This window comes from Corvus kubaryi, unplaced genomic scaffold (genome assembly GCF_017639235.1).
Source record: "Corvus kubaryi isolate FWS band 111438036 unplaced genomic scaffold, C.kubaryi_AGA036_p1.0 133, whole genome shotgun sequence".
In the NCBI taxonomy this organism is placed as follows: Eukaryota; Metazoa; Chordata; class Aves; order Passeriformes; family Corvidae; genus Corvus; species Corvus kubaryi.
Genome location: NW_024580667.1, coordinates 25,622,706 through 25,647,181, shown reverse-complemented (window position 1 = coordinate 25,647,181; position 24,476 = coordinate 25,622,706). Strand labels below are relative to the sequence as shown.

The following is a 24,476-nucleotide window of genomic DNA, read 5'->3' as shown; positions in this document are numbered from 1 at the left end:
CTTTCCAGGCCTTGACAGCCCCCATGTGCTCAGTGAAACTCCTTGATGAAATATGGGCTTTAGAGACTGTAGTTCATATGCTGCAGTTATCAGTGTGACATAACAACATGGACTGACATGCTATGGAATTTAACTTCTAATGATTCCTTTATCAGTATCAGTATTTACTGAACTTTTATATTTGATTTCTAAGCCATACAATATTACTGCCTTCTACCTTTTTCTGCTTCTTTGTTTCTTTCATTTTCTCATCCAAATTGCCAGTTACTCCATAACTGCCACAACCTATTAATTGACGTTAACCTCGGGTGATCCCTGATGTTTGTCATACTAAAAATGTTCAGATCATAATTGCCCTAAGTTTAATAAGGGATACCAAGGTGGAGACAGGCAAGTAGAGGCTACATTAATTTTCTTGGAGTGATAAGAGGTAAAAACCACTTTCTCTTCAATTGAAGGCATGATCTGAATCTCTACAGAACATTACATTATTTTATGATTTGTTCTTAAAACCAATACCAGGTGAGTTCAGCATCCACATGTATCACCCTCTAACATGCGATAAAGTGATAGAAAAAAATAAAAATAAAAATCAGCATGAAGAATACTTGAGATGAACACAAGCAACAAAGATCAAATACAGAGACAGATGGACAGGAGAAAATAAACTTATTTATTAGAGGAAAAAAAAGGGGAATGATGTTCTTTGGCTCAGCTCCTTATGCTCCTTAAGCATATACAAAAATTTATCTATATTAACAAGCACACTTGAACTTGTGACTTCAATAGAACCTAAGCTTGGGTTTCACTCCAGCAGCATCCTGACCATAAAGATGCCTTACATTGTCAGGTTCTCCACAAAGCACAGCTGTCCATAAGCCAAACACTGTCTGGGATGACCTCTGCCTCCAGAACAAAGTTGCTCTGGCCTCTGTATATGTGTGTTTCACTGCAGCAGACAGTGAGTGAGACCTGGGGCATGCTTCAGTACTGGAGTCAAGAGGTCTCAGATGATGAAGGAAGAACTAAAGCATCTGTATTACCAGAGTTTATGTGAAACCAGAGAGAAAGAATATCTTTGCATTCGGAACCTGCTGACTGCATGAAGGGGACTGTTGTGTCCTTTGGCACAGCAGTATAGGGCTGTAAACTGCTAAAGGTTGTGACTTTTGAAAGTGAAACACTGTTCAGAAAATAATTTCATGGAATTACATGGCTATCTTAGGAAAGGCAAGGTTCAGCCAGTGTGGTTAAGCTTGTCTGACAAATGAATGTGTAATCAACTGCAGAAGATACAGGTGATGTGGTGAAGGAGAGAAAATGAGCTGTGGTAGAGTGGTAGAGTGCCCTCAAGGTAGAGTGCCCTGAAAAAGAAAAAAAATCAGAGTCAGAAAGGATGGCAGTATTCAGCTCACATGAGTTATGTTTGAGAAAAAGGCAAGACCAGCTATTAGAAAAATCATCAACATTATCCTATTCATTGTTTACAAGGTTGAACTTGCAAAGAAGGCTTGGATCTCCAAACTTGAAAAGATGCTAGGAGCTGGTTTGCATTGCCAGGAGCTCAGCCTGCATTGTGTTAGGTTGTGGGAGAATTGGGTGCTGTTCTTATCCTTCAGAGCTGGAAGGGAACCTGGTGGGAAGAAAGGGACAGTGAAGAAAAATAACACTTAGGAAATCCACAAGTGTAAAATCAGCTGGGATTTGCTCTTTCTGATACATATCACAAAGGAGCCAGCAGTTTTCTCCAAAGATGCTGTATGTCCAGAATGACACAGTTTCATGCTCCCAAAGTGGAACTCTTGAGGGATACCCACACCACTGGCACTGGCCATGGCTGGGAATCAGAGACCTTAGGAGTACCCAAATGTGCAGATGCTGAGAGTCAGGAAGTCAGTGCTTTCATGCAAAAAAGGCACCTAGGAAAAAATTGAAGCACCAACTTAATATACTGTGGCAATGACTGGGTGGCAAAAGGGACCAATCCCTGCAAACAGTTGAAATGTTGAGGAAAAAAGATATCAGCAAGAGATGAAAACAAGTTGCTGGGATCAGTGGACCCCAAAGCCTGCATATGCAAAGAAATAAGGTTTATGTAAAGTGTAATTCCAAATGTATTACATTGTACAATTAATTTTTTTAGTAAATAGATCCTGGAAAGAGAATCCCAGTTCAACTCAGTTCACATGAATTTCTCCTCTGTATCTCTGACATAGTAAAAGCTAAGGTTGTGTTAGGAATCGAAAGCTCCTTGAAAACTTTTTTTACCACTGGCATACTAAGCTTTAAATGCCTCTAAAAATGTTGAAAGAAGACAGCAAAATGAAGACAAAAACTGGGTTTTCATTTTGCTTGTTCTGCATCTGCTTTTAATTTATGATTAGAGTATTAAAGATATGTAATTTTTCAGACTTCTATTCTAAAGCTTATTTAATATAAGAATTGACGTGAGTAGATCACTTCCATCCTCCTGTTGTTCCTCCAAGGACCATTCACTTTGTTCCATCAAAAGAAGTTGCACAGATTGCCTTCCAGATTTTTAAAGCAGCATTTTTTGTAATAGTTACATGATTTCTCTTATACTCTTCCCAACAGAGAGATATATTATTTTAGAAATACCTATTGCAACTTTCAAAATTATTTTCAGCAACTCTGTGAAAGTACTGAATTTAATTTAATCAGTTTCAATTTATTAATCAGGTCTGAAAAAAGCTGTTGTTACAAACCAGGCAGCAGCAGCTAACTATCCTAGCAGTCTCTGCTGTCTGTTGTTGCATAGAATGAAGATGCAATTAATAATGAGCCTGACTTCAGGAGAACAGATATTCACCTAAGCTGGGAGGATAGAATCACAGCTTCAGTGATTTAAATATATGTACTGTAATGTCACAAGGACACTGAGTAGGAAGATTGCTTCTGTTGGGATCACAGCTGTTTTTCTTGGAATAGTATTTTTAAATTGTGGCCCACCAGAAGAAACATCCTACAAACGTTCTCAGTCTCTGCCCCAAGCCGCACAAGAAAAGGATGCGTAGGATGCATTATCTGTTGGTACCTCAGGCATTCTGAAAGGAAACTTCTGACGTGGGAAAGACTGACCCTCATCCCCCTCTTTACTCACAGGCTCTTCCTCTAGCCTCTGGCAGTTTTTTCCCAAGATTTCCATCCTGAGTACCTCCTTTAAAATTTGGTGCTGCAATTCTGAAACTTGCAAAGTAGACCTTGAAGTGGAATAAAACTAACCTTTACTCCCTCCACAAGTGGGTGGTCACCAGGCTAATGATATTTGGCTCATTTAAAAGTTCATTAAAAGTGAAAGATTACCAGCTAAATAAATTTCCATTCCTCCTTATCTAGAAGAATATGGCTTTACACAGATTTTAGAGCATTTGAAAAAACTTCATTTAGGACTTGCACTAGAAATAGTCACAGACCTGGAAAAGGGTAGGGGAATGGATGTGCAAAGAGGGAAAAAGTAGCTGCACAACCTGCTTCTGCAGCACTTGGTCTGTCAGAATAACTTCTTGGGGCAATGGGGCACTGGGAGGGCTGGAGCCTCTGTTTCGGTACTGGTGACGCTGCGTCACATGGGGCATGTGAGGAGTGCACACAACTGATGTGGCACCCAGGGCTGGTCACTTACAGAGGGGCTGGATAGTGTAATATCCAATACTCTTTTTGAACAGCTCAAGCAGACATACAGATTTTCCTGATGTATTTTTGTCTACCGCAACTACCAAAGTGCAGAGCTGATAACTCTCTGACCCTGTACCATACTACATTCGACTCTAAATCACAAAGGCAAACTCAAAACTGGTTCTTTCACGCGCTGGCAAATGAGTAAATACAGAGTAAATTGCAACTACAGGAAGTAAGGATATTTTTGTATCATTCTGGAACAATTCAAAGACAAATATAAAAGGAGGCATATATGGCTCTTGTAACCATGTGTTAATGATGAAATACAACATCAAGAATTTTAATTTTACTGAAATTACAGTTGTCAAAATAATTGCATTAGTTAATTTAAAATTCTTCATTGGAGAATGGCCCAGGCTATATCTCTGTTGCTTGAAATGTTTTATTGTGTAATCACTGCGCTTTTTTTGATGAGCAATTTCTTTAATGTTATGCTATATATATGTATGGCAAAACTGTGAGTGATCTTTGTTTTTATACTGTACTGTGTTTTGCATATAAAATACATTATGCATATTCTCTCTCCCTGTCTCCAACTCCTACCTTCATACAGCAGAGAATGGAGATCCAGTGTTCCCTAGTGTCTGTGATTGTTTTTGTTTTTTTCAAGCCTTTGAACTTCTTTGTTTCCCAAACTATCCACCTGTAAAATAACTGTAACAATCTCAAACATGCAGCTACTTCAGATGCCTGGACTGAGGACTGACACAGTGCATTAGGTACAACAGCCCCCACCTCCTCCCTTTGCTTCTGCTCTTTTCCTCTGTTACACTGGCAGCTTGGAGACTAAGCAGGAATTATTTCTTGCAGGGGAATAATCTGTCCTGGACTGCTTAAATTAACTTTATGCAGAAAATGGCCATGCTACATCACAGCCAGGCCCATAATGTCTTGACAGAAAAGGATGATAAGTAGTCCCTTTTCTCTGATGGCATCTTTCCCTATCTCTGGATGCTGATCTGTGTCTGCCTGCCTGCTTTATTCACACCAAATGGTAGATTCACTTTCACTGAGCTTCCTCAGAAAATACACTGACTTACTCTTTTCAAAATACACAATTTATTGGTTTGTGTGTCCAAGGATGATCTGGATGATGTTGGCAATGGTTTTGCATTCCAGTAAGCTCAAGGATGGTGAAAACAGATACAGTAGAGGTAATGGCTAATCAGGAAATGCTGTTTTGCTGCTCTGCAATCAGCTTGTTCGATGCCAGACGTCATTTGAGGATGAGGACATGGAGCTGACATAGCATGGTTCAGAAGAAAATCCATGGTTTAGAATATTTTTTCTGGTGTAGTTTCTTCCTCTGATTAACACAGCAGACCATTGCTACTCTGTTTGGCTGTGTGTTGCAGATCAGGTGGAGCAGAAATTATAACCTACAATGGGAGGTGTAGGGAATGACAGAGAGGCAGATACAGACACAAAAAAGGATAAAGTTCTGTCTGGGAAATCACACATAACCTGAAATTGTGTGTTAAGTAGTGGACCTGATGGTGTTGTGATGCAAACTGTGATGCCATGTGGATTTTTACTAACTTACATCCTCTGAAGATTTAATCCCCAGACTATCAAACTGTTCACACTGGAATGCCAGTATTAAACTAACCTTGGACAGCTACAAAACCTGCATTAACAAAACAGCCCACAGAAACCTGGAGGGCAAAGTAGTACAGCAATTCTCAGCAACACACTATGATGTACACAGTCTGAGTGTGCTGGAAATAGTTAATTGATAAATAAAGCTACTAAATACTGCCTGTGCATTTAGACAGTGCATTGAAGGGTTTCTCATTGTGCAGGGGAAATAGGTACACTTCCAGCCACCCTGATTCACCCTTGGACATTTCATGACTATGTCTTATCGCTCAGTTGAGCATAAATTCATAGATTTTACGGTTAAGGGAGCTTGAGATGGGCTGCTATATTTTCAGCACTTAGTTCTGCCACTTCTTATTGGACCATCTGCTGTCACCTTAAAGAGACAAGTGTATATTATAAAGGTAAACATACAAATCATCCCAATATTTGATATTAAAAAAAAGAGAAACCTTTAAAAGTATTGATCCAAATGTGTCAATAATGTTACAGAGATAACTCCTGAAAAAAGAAAATAACATAAATATGCTCTGTACAGATTCAAACAGGATATTTTCATTGCAAAAAATGTTTGCTGTTTACAGAGCTTTAAAATTTATTTATTTCAATGAAAATGTGAGATTCTTTCTATTTCCAGTAGAATAATTTTAAAAGGTAGGAAAAGAGAGAAAATGATAAGTTTATCACAATTATTTTAGAATTGAATGGTATTATCTAACACTATGATTAAAAGTCAATCTTTCAGGGTCTGAGTGCATCTGAAAACAGATGAAGACACTGTAACATTAATCTGTGTTCACACAAAAGAGATTTATATACACAAATATATGTGCACACTTGTAGGCAGGCTTAATACATGCCATAGTTTCAAATTCTAGAGAGATGCACATGACATTTATTGTTAGGGGAAGGATCATTGAACTTTGAAGCAAAACTCAATCTTGTCACTGTTTATATACATATTGCTACATAAGACTCTGACAGTGCTATGAAACAATAATTATTGTCTGTAAGGCCTACGGCATGAGTAAATCTTCTGACACACTCCCTTCTGTATTTTCCATCATTAACACCTTGACCTCTTACACACACACACACACACACACACGTACATGTATGCACAAATATATATATTTATCTGCAATCGTTGTGTTGGGTTTTTTTCCCATAGAAAATACACTTAACTGTAAGATGGGTACACTGAGTCTGCTTCTTTCATAGATGCCCAATTCAATGGACACCTAGTATAAGATATGTGATTGGCAGATGACAGAACTGGTGGAAAAATAATTGTAAATAATAGAAATAAAATAAATAATGCTAAAATAAATAAATGTAAAAACTATATTTGTACATAGCATGCTGTAATTCAGCAAATGTATTTGAAATTAATTCCCTTTTATTGTCTAGACCAATACCATTGTGATTAGTACTGATTAAAATGGAAACATTTATAAACAAAATACACTAAAGTTTCTCAAATTAATTTCCCCACCCCCTAAACATTTAAAAAATAATCCACAAAAGAGTTTGAGCATCTTGTTTCTTTTGAGGCAGTGTAATCATACATATTTTTATTCATATCTGATACTACAAAAGCTGCAGAAAGATTCTATTGTTAGTATGTACCATATTATTGGTATTAACACACTCTAAATATGTGAAAATCTCATTCCAGCGGGGTTTTCTGTTTAATTTGTTCCCCTGTGATAATTACAGTTTTTGTCTGAGATGAGAGTCTTTTTTGTTAAGCTCCAGTGCTTCTGTGCAGTCCAACTGTTATGCTGAGAAGTAAATGAAAAAGCCTGTGCTCGAAAGCAACGGAAATAGGCCTCAGTACATTCATTTTCAGGTCTCAGCTCTGTGCAGAACAAAAAGACACAGTGTGATTTTGAAAGATTATGTCCTATTGCTGTGTCAGAAATTATGGGAATTTTCCATTGAAATATAGGAGTCCCTCCAAAGAGTTAATTTTATTTTATTAGTTTATTTGGCTCCCTTATTTATTATTTGTTTGTATTAGGAACAGTTTAAGCAACAAATACATACGTATATACATACACATGCATGCACACTTAGGTATATTTATATATTAGAATGTATGTAAATATGTATGTATTGCTCTTTACCCTAGTTTCATTTTACCAAGGTAACATGAAGTAGGGTGTTAGGTATTAAGATTACCAACACTAATCAAAAATTTTCCCATGAACGAAGGTCAAAATCAGTACTGTCCAGGGGGGTAAAACCTTTCAAAACAGGCAGAGAAATATTCTCTGCATTCTAGGTTCCCACAATCAATAATCAATGCACTGGTTTCCTCAAGTATGATCCATTTCAGTGAGTGAAAAAATGGTGCAGAGCAACATTGTCACCTAGACGACATCTGTCATCTCATTCTGCTTCTAACACATAAACCAACATCAGACATACAAAGGTTATGCTCCTCCCATTTTCTTCTTTCATACAGGTACATGGATACCAACACACACAAAGAGTGATGGAATGGAGAAATATCCTTAGTGACCATGCTAATGGCAGGAAGGTAGGAAGAACTACAGCACACTGCAAGAAAGGCTGAGAATTCAAAATGACCTTGACAGATTTGCAAAATGGTCTGGAAAAGAATACAGGGTGGGAGTATGAAATTCAAGAAGGACAAGTGCAAGTCACTACGTAAAAGATAAATGTTCAATAAATACAGGATACAGTGTAGCTGATCAGACAGAAATTTTTATTAGAAATTGGTAGCTATATGGGTCATCCCTACTTCAGGCTTGATGTGTTATGAGCATCAAATTCCTGAAGAAAAAATAAAATTTATTCTGTGATGCAAATGCAAGAGAAAATATACATAATATTTAAAACAAAACAATTCTTTCTATTTTCTTCGTGTTTGTGAAGGCATTAATAAAAGTTCCTGAATATCACACTTCAGAACTGACATGTATCTTTTTTGACAAGAATGATCAGACGCCTGCAAAGACCTTTTAGTTCATCTAAAGATGCTAAAGAAGGGAATTACGATTTGTTTTTCCAAGAACAAGGGAAAAGCCTGTTACTCATATTCCTGCTCAGTCTGAAAAGAAGGTCTGGACTCAAAATCCAACAAGAAAGATTCTGCTTAAGGATCAGAATTTTTTGTAGGCAAGTTGTTTTGGTTCATGGAGAGACAGTTTTGTGGATACAGGTTCTCATGGAAGGACACGGTCAACAAGAAGACTTGAACACCCTCCAGCCCCACTTTCATGACATTTGCACAGAACAGAGTCTGCTCCAATGTCTTATTTCACTGCCTTTACTTCAAATATCCACTACATGTCGCTCCCCTTATTCCTTTTTTTTTAAACAGGGGGTGCATCCCTTCCTTTTTCCATGACACTGATTCTATCTTGCTCTCTTGCTTTTCTTCTCTGTCCATTTATTTGCCCCACTCTAAGACATCCAGTCTTTCTGTGTTTCTTCAGTCACAGCACATCTCTTTCCCTTCTCTCTTAGCTCCTTTCTGTCTCCTCTCCCTTTAACTCTCTCCTGCCTTGTCCTCTCCTGTCTTTCAAGAAGGAGGAAAAGCCTCGAGCTAGAGACTCCCAAAGTCAGTTATTCCTCTTCTGGGATTTCAGAGATGGAATGCAAGGGGTCAGACCTGCTGGTCTTCCCAGTTCTCGGGTTGCAAGGTGGACAAGTGGCATCAGTCACAGAGCAGCAGGATCTGCTGTGGAGGGAAACGCAAAGAGGAGCCCACTGAGCCCCAGATGTTGCTGTGGACAGCCTCTTTCTGCCCCAGCATGGGGGTGGTAGCTTAACCATGGATTATTTTTTATTGGAGAATCTAGACAACACTTATTTTCACTCCTGCTGGATTTCATCCCCTTTACTACCTCAGGGCAAAGAACTTGGTTTCAACCTTCAGCCTCTCAGGAGTACTGCAAGGGAACAACATTTGTCTTTTAAGGCGTTTTTGGGGAAAACCTTTCTTTTTTGGCAGGTTGAGGGGGAAGATTTTTCTTCTCTTCTCTAGTTTATTAATTCCTCCTAGTCTTGATTTAGTCTAGAGTGTGTTTTTGCAAGCTCCTGAGATGGTCTCTTCCCCTGGGACAAAGCACGGGTCCTGCTGATCAGACTACAGGAAAGCCCTATCTTAGCATATTTGATTCTTCTTTTCCTGTTTCATAATTGATATTGGTTTTACAGTAGTTTATACAAAAACTCCCATACTCTGTTTGAGCATGTACTTGGCTCCAAACAGCCAGCATTTCCTCAGCAGGCATACAGGATTGGATGTCACAGCCCTTCCTCTCATCTCTCCACTGAGACTCTGTGAGAACGCCCTGACTGCACTGCTGCTCCCCTATCCCTTCTCACAAGGGCTTTTGCTTGCCAGTTGGTGCCAGGAACTGGTTTAACTGGTCCTGAAAGATTAATCCACTCTGGAAGTGTGTTAACAACATGGTGTTCTCCTTACTGCAGCGTGTCCTCTCTGCACAGTCACTTGGATGTTGCAAGCTGGGAATCCTGACACCAAGAAAATCAAAGACCATGCATGTATGTAGTCTCTTTGCTGCTCAGAGTATGTGTGGTATGATGTCCACTCACCAATTAGCAAGGAGCATTCAGGGGGTAAAGCTGCCAAACAACAGTGAAGGTTCAGTAGGTCCCTTACTAGCTGCTATAGAAAATATCATCTCCATCGTGGGAGCTCCCCTCTCTGTGCTTGTACTGCCACGTTGGTGCCAGGACCTTAGTCCCAAAAACCTGCCAAAGAAACTGGCAAAACGTTTCCCACTGCTGGCCCTGTCCTCGGGCCCTGTGCTGCAGACAGGCTGGAGCAGCCCTGCAGGGTGGCAGGGCTAGCCCCTCAGACCTGCCAGCTGCCAGCACAGCCTGACAGGCAAACAAACAAACAGAAATCCCAAAATAAATAAGAGCATTTGAACCCACCCACACCAATAAAAGAGGCCTGAAGGGTTTTAGGAAATATATTTGTCACTCAAAAAAAGAAAGAAAAAAGCAGACAGCAACAAAAACTAGGCATAGCAGATTCACCACATCACAGCACCAGCCCATTTTAAACAGACTGTGGTTACCTTGGTTATGTAGTGGGTACCCTTTGTGAAAACCAAATAAACAAACAACACACACTCCAGTAATGCAGGAGCTGCTCTCAGACTGCATATTGGCTCTGAGCCACATCTCCCGCAGTAAGGGGAGTGTGGAAATGCACAGCCTTGGCAGCAGCTTCCAGTGCCTCAGGCTCTCACAGTTTATTTTATTTATTTATAGGATTTTCTGTGGCACTCGTCACCCTCATATCTAAGCATCTTAGAGGTATTAGCAGACTTACCCTCACAACCCCTCTTTGTGATACAAAAGTTATTATCCCCATTTTATAGATACTGAACTAATAGGTCACTAACTTGCTCAGATTCAGAAGGCGAATCTGGCAGAATTTGGGACTAGACAAGCCCCTGAGTTCCATTCCTGAACTTTAACCACAGAAATTTCCCTCCAGGGGCATTAATGAGATTGAAGAAATACAGAAAGCAGACTGTCATGGATATATTTGACTCCTGATTTTTTTTTTTTTTCGGTGTTGGGTCTAGCAGCTGTTAAGTACATAGAAAAAAAGGTAAAATTCTATTTTCACTTTTCTTCATTGCTGAGATCTAAATGGGGTTATCAATACAGCACACCTTTTTCATTAGTGTTTCTAATAAAAGCAACTGATATACTTTAGACTTGCATGCAGCCAAAGTCTAACACGTTTTTGGCATGACAGTAATCCTAAATTAGTTGCTCTATGTTTATTTTTATTTTTTGATTCTGTTTGTGGTTAATTTTTCTAATTTGAGGACAATCTGGTGCTGCTCTCAAGTAAGATTCTTTTTTCATTCCATTTTTTCCCAAACTCCTCTCAGTCGATGATTTCAAGAATTAAACTGCCTGTCATGCAGCTATTTTGGTGTTCAAACTGGCCACTGCTATAAAGAGTTGTGCCTCTCGCTCTCCATCACTGTACAGAGAAGCAGCAGATACTTGTGTGTGTCAAGAAACCAGGAGGATCCCATGTCACTGCAAATGAACCATGAATTTCCAGGGTTCAAAGGACAACGAGAAAGACAGGATGAGTCATGTGACTTTTGTGTTGCACCCTGATAAATGGCAGGTCAAGGAGGGTTGTGTTTAATAGTATATTCCTCAATGAAATGTCACTTTTTCCTCAATGTGTCCTCTGTGTGAGCTAATTAAAATCATGTTTTACTGCAATGTCAGCACATGAAGTTGCTGACTTTCTTGTTGTCTTCTACATAGTACAAAATGAATGTTGTCATTTGATAAATTCAGGATCTTAAAGGTTCTGTCCGATGGGGTCTAATGTATGCCGCTCTATATATGTTTAATGCTTTCAAACTGCCTCTCTTCCTTTGTTCAAGTCACAGCATTCATAACCTGTACATAATGTTATCTCCTGGCATACATAAGCCTCACCCTCCTCAAAATTAACAGAATTTTTAAAAATATCTCAAGCAAATATTGGCATTGTTTCCCTTCCAGACTGTTTTAAATTAGTTTTTAAACCATGTGTCCAAAAGCCACACTCATATGCTTCCAATGAGAATTGGCTGTACAGGTGCAATTTTCTTACAGGTTACTTTTATATTGATATCACGGCGTGTTTGTTATGTTCATTTGGAAATAAACTCTACCACCTTACACCACATCTATAATAAGCAGTAGTTAAAGAGTATGATTATAGAAAGCATGATATTAATTTCTCTAACCAATAGCAATTGCAGGATTAGCACCAGGATTCTTCTTTATAAAGCCCTTGGAAACTGCTGTATGGAAATATGAATGAGAAAAATAAACAACCTGCTATTGCATTAACTTTCACTTTTACTATTTCTATCCTTGTATCCTGTAAAATTCCTTTTAACAAAAGCAGTCAGTATCTCTGTATGTTTTGCAGTAAATGACAAAGAGCAAAGTTTCCAGCTTTGGCCTGGAGCTGTATTACCTTGTGCTGTGATCCACACACTTCTCGTAAGTTAGTTTGGGACTGAGTCATTTCTTCAGTGAGAATTGTCCACATATTAATTTATGGATAGGTGCTACAGCAGTGAGTGGTGGAAGTTGAAGCCACTGCTCAGTACAAGGTGTACTTTCACCCTCTTCCCCGCCCCCATGCTCATCCAGCTCGCTTCCCTAGCAGAAGCTGTGCTATGCTGACTTCTGGCTGAGATACAAAACACAGATCTCAAAGAAATTCTCTCACCTCCTAAAGACCTTATCCGAAGCCCATTAAAGCTGATGAGAGCCTTACCATTGACTTCAGAAGGCCTCAGATCCAGTCCCCCAGGGAAAAGATGTTAACACTTGTGCGTCCTTAAACCAGCCAGGAGAACTTCTTGAAATCAATATCTCTCTATCAATATTGGTACCTAAAACCCCTAAAACACAACAGAGACACTTCATGTGAGTCCTGCCAGCTGCAGGGGGAAAAAAAAATAATTAGAAAACAAGCCCTTGGGAGACACCATTACCTGAAATAAGCAGCTGAGTCTGAGCAGTGACCACAACAGCTACAAAACTGTATCCTAACCTTTCTGTGTTTGTACTCACTCAGCTTTGCTTTACTGTACTCCCAGCTCCACACTGAATGCACTAAATGACTCACATTACACACACTGCAGCAAAGGCAGTTATACCCCAATCTTCATTAAGGTCTTAATGCAGCAAGGTACTTAAGCACATGCCTAACTTTAAGTACAAGGGAAGTCTAATTAACTTCAATGGGACTGCTTGCTTGCTTTAAGCCAGGCATGTGGTTAAGTACCTTGCTGAAACTGAGGCGAAGACTCCAGGTGCTACCATTTATACAAGTGTCATTAAACACAGAGTTAGTGTACTTAGATACACAAGTTTCCTAACCCCTAAAACCACATCATTAATTATAGCACTTACTAGAAAACAGCAAAGGTGAGCATGTTGATGAAGCATCACACACATCAATACACATACATAAGCATTAAAGAGATCAAAAATACAATATCCCATGCACATTTTCAGCACTCCACATGTGGTTTGTACATGTGTACCTGTCCCTTCAGATTTCCGGTTTCTATAGCCAGAGACTGCAGACTTATGAAAGGCCTGAGAAAAAGACCCTGATCTGAAAATAATACCATTTGTGACTTAGGTATAAAAGAACAAGGAACTGAAACTGGAAATGGTTAGTATCTCAGGGGCAAAGCAAAAACTGTTTAGGTTCCTTAGCAGTCCTTTTTTGTACTTTCAAGCATTTATGTTATTTTTCAGCTGTCTGAATTTCTTGTATTTTCAGTGCCCATTTAGTTGTCATCAGATAGAAGTTAAGCCACTTACTTGCTGTGTGACTGCAAGCAAGTTGCTTGACCTTCTTTTTAGTCCTCTTATCTGGGTTTATAATCCAGCACAAATGGGAGTTCACTAAAATCTAGAAGCTGTGTGTGTGCTGAGCAGAAGAAGTTGGCTAGTCTGCTGGTTAGTTCATTGACAATTTTGTCAGGGTCAGGAAAAATTTACTGGGAAAGGACAACTTGTCTCAGACCAGGAGGTTTTAATTCTGCCCATTCCCCATGACATTTTTTTGAGCTGTGTTTCTTCATTAGTGGTTAGACTCCATGATCTTAGAGGTGTTTTCAAACCTAAATGAGTCTATAATTTGTTAATTCTATAATTAAGAGTTGGAGCAGAAACCCATGAACTGCATATTTGGAGCTGCACAGGGGTTCCTACTTAGAAACCTAGGATCTCAAAAAATTAGGTCTCCTTTCTCCATTCTCAGTGCAGCTCACAGCTTGACTAAGGGACTGGCATCATTTCCCTGTGAGTATGTGGTTAAGAACCCAAAACTATGCACAGATTGTGGATTATTCTTGGATATCTCTATTTGGTAAACACAATTGTTAAATAAAGTTTGCCTCATGCTCAGGACAATATGGAGTGACTCTCTCAGACTGAACATGAAGGATTTAGCCCACAGGGAATAGTGCACCTGAAGGAGATCAGGGAAATTTGGTCTTTAGGATGAGGGGAGAGAGATAATAGACAAAGCTAATTGGTGTGACTCTCATTTTATATATGACGGTTAAATACTATGGTGATGAGTATAGAACTGAGTTTTTCTCCTTTCAATTGATTATCTGATTTTTTTGCTGAGGTCAGTAGCAAGTGTCTCTGACCTCATTGTTTGCTGAAGCAACTGTATTGTCACCAGCACTGGAGTGGAACATTGCTAACTGAATGGATTAAGAAAAGTGCTCATAAAAATGCTGAAATGCACTCAGTCTTTGGTAACCAAGATCATTACTATATAAAAGGAGATACTGAAAAGAGCATTACACTGGACAATTGCTTCAAATAATCATTTGTTAAATATCAATTTACCCACCTGTTATTCTACCTACTGCTCAGTGTTGAACTGTTGGATGCTCTAAAAAAATCTTCAAACACTTGAAATTAAGATTTATTTGAGGAAAAATGACAGGGAAAGCATTTCTAGAGGGTATTTCACTGCAAAGAAAGCTATGTATTTACAAAGTTATGCAATTACTCAAACAGTATTCAAGTATGCTTTGAAAACTGTTAAAAGAGAAGAGGAGAAAAACCTGCTGTCTTAGTTCTTTTCAAACAGAAAAGTGCTTTGCTTGATTTTATAAGCAACATGCTGTTCTGTTGTCAGCTTTTCTGCATCTGTTATATCATGGGTCTTGACAACATCATGGGCCAATGTCCCTTGTGATTGAAGTAAAGTATTAAATTTTAGTATCCAGAACAAGGTGATATTTCAAAGGCCAGACCACTATTGAGCTTGCAGGTGATAAGTCTCAAATTCTGAAATTCTGCATTTTATAGAGAAGCACAACTGCTGACTTCAAAAATAAGTTTATAAGAAATTGCCAAGCACAAATAAACAACGTTCCCAATGCTCTGGACCTGATTAGAGCCAGAGGGTTCCAGGGCAGAGTGCAAATTACTTTTCTTGAGCTTCTCTGTGGCTTCTTCACTTTACAGAATGCGAAACACCTGCTGGTAGTGGTGTTAGAGAAGATTACACTAAAATCAGGCCTCAGCCTTACTTGAGGTCACAGAATAAAATTCCTGTAACTGAAATCTATTTTGCACCAGTAATAAAGCCTCAGCAGCACAGCTGAAATAATTGTATAATGCCATTGTAAAACAGGGTAGAGAAGAAATATGAGAAACTCCACCTGGATTCCATCTCTGGGGCACCCAACATAAGAAGGAGCTGCTGGACTGAGACACGAGGAGGCCAGTAAGATGATCAGAGGGCTGGAGAACCTCTCCTGTTCAGCCTGGAGAAGACCAGGCTTCAGGGAGAGCTTACAGCATCTTCCAGTACCTAAAGGGGACTAGAAGAGAGCTGGGGAGGTTCTTTTTGAAGGTTACATAGTGATAGGACAAAAAACAATGGCTGTAAACTAAAAGAGAGGAGGTTTAGGTACAAGGAAGAAATTCTTTGCAGTGAGGATGGTGAGACACTGGAACAGGTTGCCCAGAGAAACTGTGTGTCCCCCATTCCTGGCAGCGTTCAAGGCCAGGTTGCATGGCACTCTGAGTAATCTGGTCCAGTGGAAGGTGTCCCTGCCCATGGCATGAAGCTTGGAACTAGGCCATCTTTAAGGTCCCTTCCAACCCAAACCATTGTATGAATCTGTGATTCTATGAAGTTTGATGATTTCCTGAGGAATATTCTGCTTGAGTAGATTATGTGAGTGCAAACACCTCTCGGTGTCATTAGGACAGAATTGTCCCATTTTCAGGCTGTAAACTGTGAATGCAAACACATTAACCTTAGGAATCATTAAGTTGCAGATGTTGGTCTTTCCTGCAGGGAATCACCAAACTAAGAAGTGTCATACCTGTCCCTTAGAATGGATGTACGTTTGATCTGAATGGTGAAGTCTGCATTTTTTTCCCCAAAAGTATGGAACTGGCTAGTGCTGTCAGGAGAAATAATGTGAATTGCAAAAGGTGGATACGAAAGGTAGGTGTTTGGGTAAGCAGCCAACACAAAATGCTGTGGTGTTCACTTCAGCTATGGAATAAACCAAAATCCTCTATTCTACAATAAGGATTTATAATAAGAAAGAGAGCACCTAAAATAAGCTTTCACACTTGGTCCTCAGAAAGGGTGATAGAGCCCTTGACTGACATCACAGTAAAATCACAGGTAAACACCATTTCCTTTCCTAAGCAAGATTCATGACATCAGGGTCATTCTGTTCTATGTCACCCACTATCGGACAGCAATTACCTTCTCATGAACCATTTCATTCATTCCATCTTCCATCCAACGGCTCCCATAAAAATTCTGTTTCTATGATGAAGATAGAGGGGGTTGTAAAAGACAAGAGAACATAGAAAGAGAAAAACAACTTGACACTGAAAATTAAGGAGGTAAATAATTTAACAATGAATTTCTGCAGAACTGAGCTGAAGTCAGAAAAAAGCCAACCTTTTACAGAGTAAAGCCAACCTTTTTGTCTGCTCTTACTACAACTAATGAAACATTAACTATAATACATAACCATTGGTGATCATATTTCATTTGATAATCCATTAGGGCCTCACATAGTTCTCTGCTTTTTCATATAAAGCATAATACTTTAAGGGGAGGGAAGCTGGCAGACAGAGGCGGAAGAGGATTTGTACTCACACTGTGTGCTGGCACAATAATGTTCTTCCTGCTGAACTAATGGCTCTTCATAGGGTTTAGGTCAAAGAGTTTAATGGAGCTTAGCTCGGGATGTCTCAGTAACTTCTTAGATTCTAAAACTAAACTACTTTAGACTTAAAATACAAATGATGATAGTCCTAATAAGAAGACACATTCCCAACTAGACTTGAGAGTGAAATATATGACAAGAATGCTAAAACAGATGATATCTTTCTACCAACTAATGCTGAAAATGATGTCGGTTCCTTACCACAGATGAATTCACTATCTTCCTGCAGTTCTCCAAGGCAGAGGAGAAGGAGAGGATGTTTGCACTGAGAATGTTTGTAACATTTTGTTTAGCCCCTGCAATTGAAATACATATATATATTTTAAAAAATACTGAGCTCTCATATCTGCATATATTTTGCTCTTTTTGTTATGCGGCAGCATGTGGAGAGAATGCAAGGATCCCCTCACCACATTGTACTCCAAGATGCAACATAAAATACCTTACTTCTATGTCAGCCACAAATGTGACATTGAAAAAAGTAAGAGGTCTCTATCAAGCAGTTTCATTTTTTCAGACTTTCCACTGTTACCTTTTTCTACCTCTCAAAAAGTTTCTCCTCATGACATAGAACTGATATTACAGACAAATCTACTTGACCGTCCAGATTTCTTTAGTAACATAAATCTTCTTCTTCCTCCTGATTTTACTGAACACTGGAGTCTCCTTATATATGTCCTACAATTGTACTTGAATCCACTAAAAATTCCCTATTAAAGATATATTGTTGTTCCCAAACAGAAATATCCTGCATTTTCTTTCAATAGAAAGAAAAATTTATTTCATCTGAAATTGGGAAGGAACGAAGAAAACTTGTAATTCTCTTTCACAAAATTGATTGGGTTTTGGTGTTTTTTTTTTTTTTTCACCTGGGTTGGCAATATCTGTCCTGACAGATCTGTGTAGTCTCCTTGGTCAATAGATATAGATATGAAGAAGAATAGATATGAAGGATAAGGAGAGCAGCTGCCCTGACTTCAGAGAAGAGAAAGAAGTCTGTAACATACCTTACCAATTATATGTTATAGCATTTGTGCAGGAATGAAAATGCAAAAAAAATTATTCTAGACAGCTTTTGAAAATTCAGAGTGTAAGCAGGGAAAAGAGTCAGATTTTCATACTACTGGACTTTTTTTAGGCAGTTGCATCTTGGTAAAGAAGCCTAAAGTAAGGTTAAGGCCTTATCATGTTTCTCCACTAGTAGCTATCACTTTGTGCAGAGGAAGTGCCGTTGCAGTTGTGCTGTCTGGTTTGATGGAGACTAGTCAGAGCTCCAAGAGGCTGAGGTTGAAGCAATGTCCAGCAATGTGCAGCAATGCTGCAGAAGTTTGATACAGCCCTTCCACTGCTCCAAAGAAGCACTGAAGAACGACTGAGCTAGGTAAAGGGAGCCCACAAGTGCTCTGATCTAAGGAAAAACTGCCTTTGCAGCCTCTTCCATGCAACACCACTGTTTAAATAGAACACACTAGTTTAGTGATTCCTGTTACTTCTCTGAGGATAGTTACTTCTCTTCTCCTTTCTATACTGCCTCATGTGTAGAAGATCACTGCCTGACAGGTAAAAAGAGGGTCATTTTGCCATTTTACAATGTTGAGAATGAGCTGCGAGAATGTGCTGGCCACCAATCCGTGTATAGGAGGCACTGAAGGCCTGTGTGGAAAGAGGAGACACTGATAGCTGGGGTAATTATTAGCTGGAGCCCCTAATATCTAGCTAGTGCTTGTATGCTAAATTGTAAGCACAGGCTTGAGGTAGATTTTCAGGAACTCTTGAACAGGAGTGAGAGATTTTCTACTTTTTCTCTACAGGTATATGCTCAGCTTCAGGGGTGTCTTGTGCCAGCTTTCATGCACAGTCACCTAAGATCCTGCCAGCCCTTTTGTTTCTCTTGAACGTCCTCAAACAGCAACAGGGGGACTTGGAGACTGTAACATCCTTGTGAACTGCTGTGAGTAGAGAGAGAGAGCCTGATTCCCTTCTTCTTTAAAGGGTGTAAATTGGGAATGTAGTCTTTCAACTGCATCTTGAATGAAACTGCCTCATCAGCCTCATAAATCCAAGGAGAGAATTGGGTGCAAAAGGATAAACAGAAGGAAAGAGACGAGGGAAGATGGGGAAGCCCATCCTTCCAGTTCCTGCCTTAACTCCTTTCTGCGGCTAGGAACAGTTGATGAGCAGTTGATCTGCATTTTCTAAAAGGGAATTATCCACTGAGTTGGATACCAGGGTTCATTTAGTATACATAAAACCTAGAGTGAAGTTTATGCATGTAACCTTTAGAGTAAAAAAAACCTCTTTCTCTCTCTTTGAAAATGCTGTTGTTTTGAAGGACCTCAAAAGTATGCTAGGTACATTACAGACATATTAGACTGCTGTGCGTCACATCTAAAGCAATATTTATGGCTTTGGATTTTGTTTTACTTTGTTTGGTTTTGATTTTATCTACCAGTCTATGTAGGACACAAAAGGTCTCCATAGCAGCATGATGTAAGGATACCTTGATCTTCTTGAATTAAATATTTGCTTTCAGGTTTCACTTTCAGTTGTCCATTGTGCAGGGAATCTGAAGCCCAATTTTGTGTGTGATGAGAAAACTGAGTAATTTTAATGATACAATATAGGTAGGTTCTATTCCTCCTCATGCTTTGGTTGTAAGTTATTGTCAATTTTGATAATGTTTTCTACCACTGCTCAATTAATAGAAACAGTTCTTTAAAAATACTTAAGTTTGCCATATTTTGCTTTAGTTTGACACCTGTGTTTGTTGGGGACTTTTTCATTCCCTAGGGGAAAGAAAAAAAACACATTAAAAGAGGTAAAAACCTCCTTAACTATACAGAATTTTGTACTGAGTCATCATGGTTGAGATTTCTGAAGAAAGCAACATTTTGCGGTATTGGAAATTACCATAGCTCTTGTAAACAGGTGATAAAAGTGTCTGTCTCGGTGGTTATCAGGTTGTTCATGTGCATAATTACTTCTTACAATGCACTAACCCTCTATGGCCTGACAAAATTGGTAAGGATGTTGCATTTAATTTATATTTTCAAGAATATATTCGAAGATGAGTTTTATGTGTGTGTGTGTGTGTGTGTGTGTAAATCTACCATATAGATGCAGCACTGAGATTTCCTTTCCTGAAAGCTAGAAAGAAATAAAGAAGAAAATGGTTGCTAATAGACAATAGGGACAAAAATAGGAGGGCAAAATAATAGCAAAAAAAAAAGAAAAAAAGATATAGGGATTGGATGCTGGGAGAAAGTACTGAGCTACCTATAATACCTCCAGAAAATAGAAGAAAATATCAAGAAAGTCCATGATGCAGAAATCCATTAAAAAGTGAAAAGAATCAATTTCATTTATCAAATTAAATAAATGAAAAAAAAAACCAATGCCAGACCTAACACAGATGTTTTGCAGTATAGTGGGAAAATGAAGACATTTTCAAGCAGCAAGGCTTGCAAGTCATCGTCTTGAAATGCTTAGATCAGGTGGCACTCTCTGTTAGAAAAGTAAGCTCTGTAATGATATTGATTGCTTCCAAGGCCATATTAGAGATGAAGACAAGTCCCAGGAGACAGGTTGTTGTCACCTTGACCTTGGGTCGGAGCTGGACCACTGACCCCCGACACTCAGGACTTCTGCATTGCATCGTGATATCTTTCATGCCTACAGACAAAGTCAACAGGGGACATGTGTCGATGTGGCCCTTGCCAAATCAGAATTGACTGGCCTGTAGGAAGCTGGAGAGCAGCGGGAAATGTGGGTTAAAGTATGTCAATAATGTTTCACAAGAACAATTTCTCCCAAGAATTGTAGCTGTTGGAATGTTTTGACATTTATTCGGTAGAGAAATGTAGCATGTTTTGTGAAGCACTTCAAGAGAGCTGCTGCTAACTGCCGTGGTGTATTGATCTTCCTGTTAAATTGCATGGGCACACTTGGGAGATCATTGAGATTCAGGCAACAGGACAGAAAGGATCGGCTGCACCCGATGGTCACTAATGGTAATTGGTTTCGATCCTTGCACTTGAAGAAGCCGTGATTTACTTGGTTCACAGATGAATTGTAGACACTAAATATTTTGAAAAGAAAATATACCGTGATTTCTTTTTCTCATGTCATTTACAAATTATTGCCTCCACTTCGAATGTTTCATATAAAGTATAGAAATCCACATGACTCAATGTAAGAACATGCTAAGCAAAATTTCAAGGAATTCCCCGTTATCTGTAAAGCTTGTATTAGTGCAGAGCAAAAGAACTTTCTGATCCTAGTATAAATGAGTTAATTAAAAAATTATAAAAAAATTTAGCAGAATCTTAAGATTCCATCAACACTCTTAAGCCTCCCTATCATCACAATAGATCTTTTTTACACTATGCACATTCTTCTCTCTATCCCATTTGGTGGTGTATCATCACAGTCTTAACATAATGAATGTTAAAAAGAAGTGTATTGAAGGCAACTACAAAAGTAGAACAATGTAGGTAGGTATGGCTGGCAATGTGATATTGCAGTAGATTATACTGGGATAAAGAATCTGATGTGAAAATTGGATACTAACATTAATATCAGAGTAAATTATTGCTACAATACAGGAGCTGATATAAAAATTGGAGTATACTTCCAAAAATGAATGTGATGATAATGCTGCCAAAATTCATGCCACACATGATTTTCAAAGCTGATTTTAAAGGGCTTCTGTAGCTTTCTGCTTTATACAAGATACTTTGCTAAGTATATGTACATAATTACATGAAAGCAAAAACATTCAGTAAATGAAGGCTGCTTTAATACAAAGAAATTCATCTATACTAAGATTCTGGGAAGGAACCAGTTCTGTACTTCTTTTAATCTGTTTCAAGTACGTGCGTCCTTTATGATACATACTACATTCCTACGGGTTTTTAAACGACAAAAGGGTTTTCAGGTTTTGTTTTGTGGTTTTTTTCCCTTCAATGGAGAGGTCAGCAGTTTCTACAAACAGCTTAGTTTCATGCATAAACTTGCATAAAATATCCATAAAATCTATATAGCACCTTGACAAATAGAAAATAGCACAATATAAGGTAAAAACCTATATTGTTTCTTTGTTAACTGAGATCAAAATTATGCTTATCTGTATACTTTTGGTTAAAATGACTGTAAATAGATTCCAAATTCAATTACAGCTAAATCATGCATTGTACAATTTGTATCATCCAGAACTAAAATAGATAAAATAGAGAAAAATGAATGTCTGAATGCTACTGAAGGTTCAGTATAACAGCAATATGGCATTTTCAATTGCTGTACAAGTCTCAAATTTCTGAAATATTTACAAACCTTAGATAATGACAACCTCAGGAGAAAATCAAGAAAACAGACGGTATACAGGAGATAGCCTGAGGCAACCAGTGATGAGGTCAGATCTATACAGTATGTGTGCTTTACATGAAAAACGCTCTACTAAAAAGTCTTTGCGTACTGCGTAGAGCTTTGGGATGTAGCAGGTATTCACTAGGGGAAGGTAAGGATTATTTACTAGGATCAGTAACATGGAATTCAATATTAAAACCGACAAAGGTTATCATCTATTACACATTAAATTCACCACAGTTGTTTGACAACTCTCATAACAACAGATTCCATCCTTAACAATTCAAAGCAATCTTTCAGATTAAAGTTCATGTGATCACTTTAAAGAACTATTCATTGTTAATCAAGCAATATTGCTTCGGGCATCATGTTTGTCTTTCACTTCAGGCTATTTGGTTGATTGCAGAAAATGCTGAGTTTCTCTGTGTGTGTGTGTGCAGAGCTGTGTGCCTGCTAGGTGGAAGTGACAGGTGAGGCAGTGGGGAAAGGGGGATATGGGAACTGATTGAATAGACTCTGCAACAGTGATAAATAAAGTCCCACTGGCTGACTGTTTTGGTGGGTAGGATGAGAAGTATATTCTGCCTTAATAATTGCACAATTTAATTTTTCAGGATATTAACCAATGATGGTGTCTTTGAAATACAAAATATTTCTTTAGAACACCTAATTCTACATGTATAAATAATATATACACATTCATATGTGCTTCTAACATTGCCCACATCTTGATCATGTAGTACTTTACATATTTTCTAGTCAGAGCTGTTACTCAAAGAAAGGTACTTCTCAGAGGGATTAAGAAAACCCAATTCCAACATTTCACGGCATAGAAACCCTTTTTATTTCTCCCCAGTTGTTCAGCATCTGCTCCAGCCATGTCTTATTCTTGATCTAACTATACTCCAAAGGTCTAACAGATGCAATACCCACAACAATAACATTGTAGAGAGGAAAGACTGAAGATGCTGAGACTGTTACATGCTCTGACATCACTGTTGGAGACCCCAGAATATTTACTCAAGTGACCTAACACCTGTGACAGTGTTCAGCATCCTCAAAAAGTTTGTCCATTTGAGGAAAGCTTTCATTCTACAATGCTGCCCTAACATCTAACCAGGTGCTGGATCCAAGATCAAGGTGGGAAACTGCTTGCTATCAGTCAGTGCAAGTGGCCCATCATAGGTTTGTGCAGATAACAGTAGTAACCACTGCCATCAGCACTGAAGGCAACACAAGTGCTAGAACAAATCCTCTATCGATGTCCATTAAGAGTCCTGCTTGCAGGTCACAACATGACCCTTAAATAGGAATGAAAGATAAATAAGTCATACTGCAGCCTTGTAAACACTGGAAGTGGCTGTCTCATCAAGATCTCTTCAAGAAACAAGGTTGAAACCCTATGGCAGTGTCTGAAGTAACTTGTATTTCTTGACTTAAAGAAATTCTGCATTCAGAAACCATCTTTAACAATAATTTTTTCATTAGAAAATGTCAATTTGTTTGAAGTGGAACTGCGTGTAGGAAAAAAGTTGTTTTGAACAACTTTCTGATTCAAAAGTCTTAGACACAAAGACTTTTTAAGTGGTCAAATATCCCATTTAGACATTTTTAATAAAAAGTTCCAAATTTGGCTCCTGTTCAAAATAATCTTCCATTAGACACTGTGCTGAATAAGAACTGTTTATAACCAACTAAACCCTAAAAAAATGCTGTGAAATTACTGGCATTATACTTGGTATTTTACCCAACCACATTTTTCCCCACAGTTCATCACTTTGCATAAGTTGCTCAATCCTGAGAGAAACCAGCCATTGGAAATTCGTACTGTTGGGTTAATACTGTGTTACTCAGCTATCCCTACCATGACGGTTTCCAGGAGAAAAGATTTCATTAGGAAAGCCCTCATATTTTTATTTTGGAAGGTTACTCACAAAATCATCTTTTTCTTCTGTCCTTCTCAACATTTTTAGTTGTAGTTTCTGAGATCTGAGAAAGGGTGATCTTATTTCAGAATTAAGTGAA

General features: G+C 38.6%; 1 long non-coding RNA gene across 1 annotated transcript; it reads right to left on the bottom strand.

Annotated features, from left to right (window-relative positions):
• Positions 1 to 208: 208 nt before the first annotated feature.
• On the bottom strand, positions 209 to 16,699 carry LOC121670109. The gene is made up of 3 exons (XR_006018044.1): positions 16,616 to 16,699; positions 12,620 to 12,746; positions 209 to 1,364 (listed from the first exon to the last, which is right to left on the bottom strand). It is a non-coding gene; the product is annotated as an uncharacterized LOC121670109 (long non-coding RNA).
• Between the last annotated feature and the right edge of the window lie 7,777 nt (positions 16,700 to 24,476).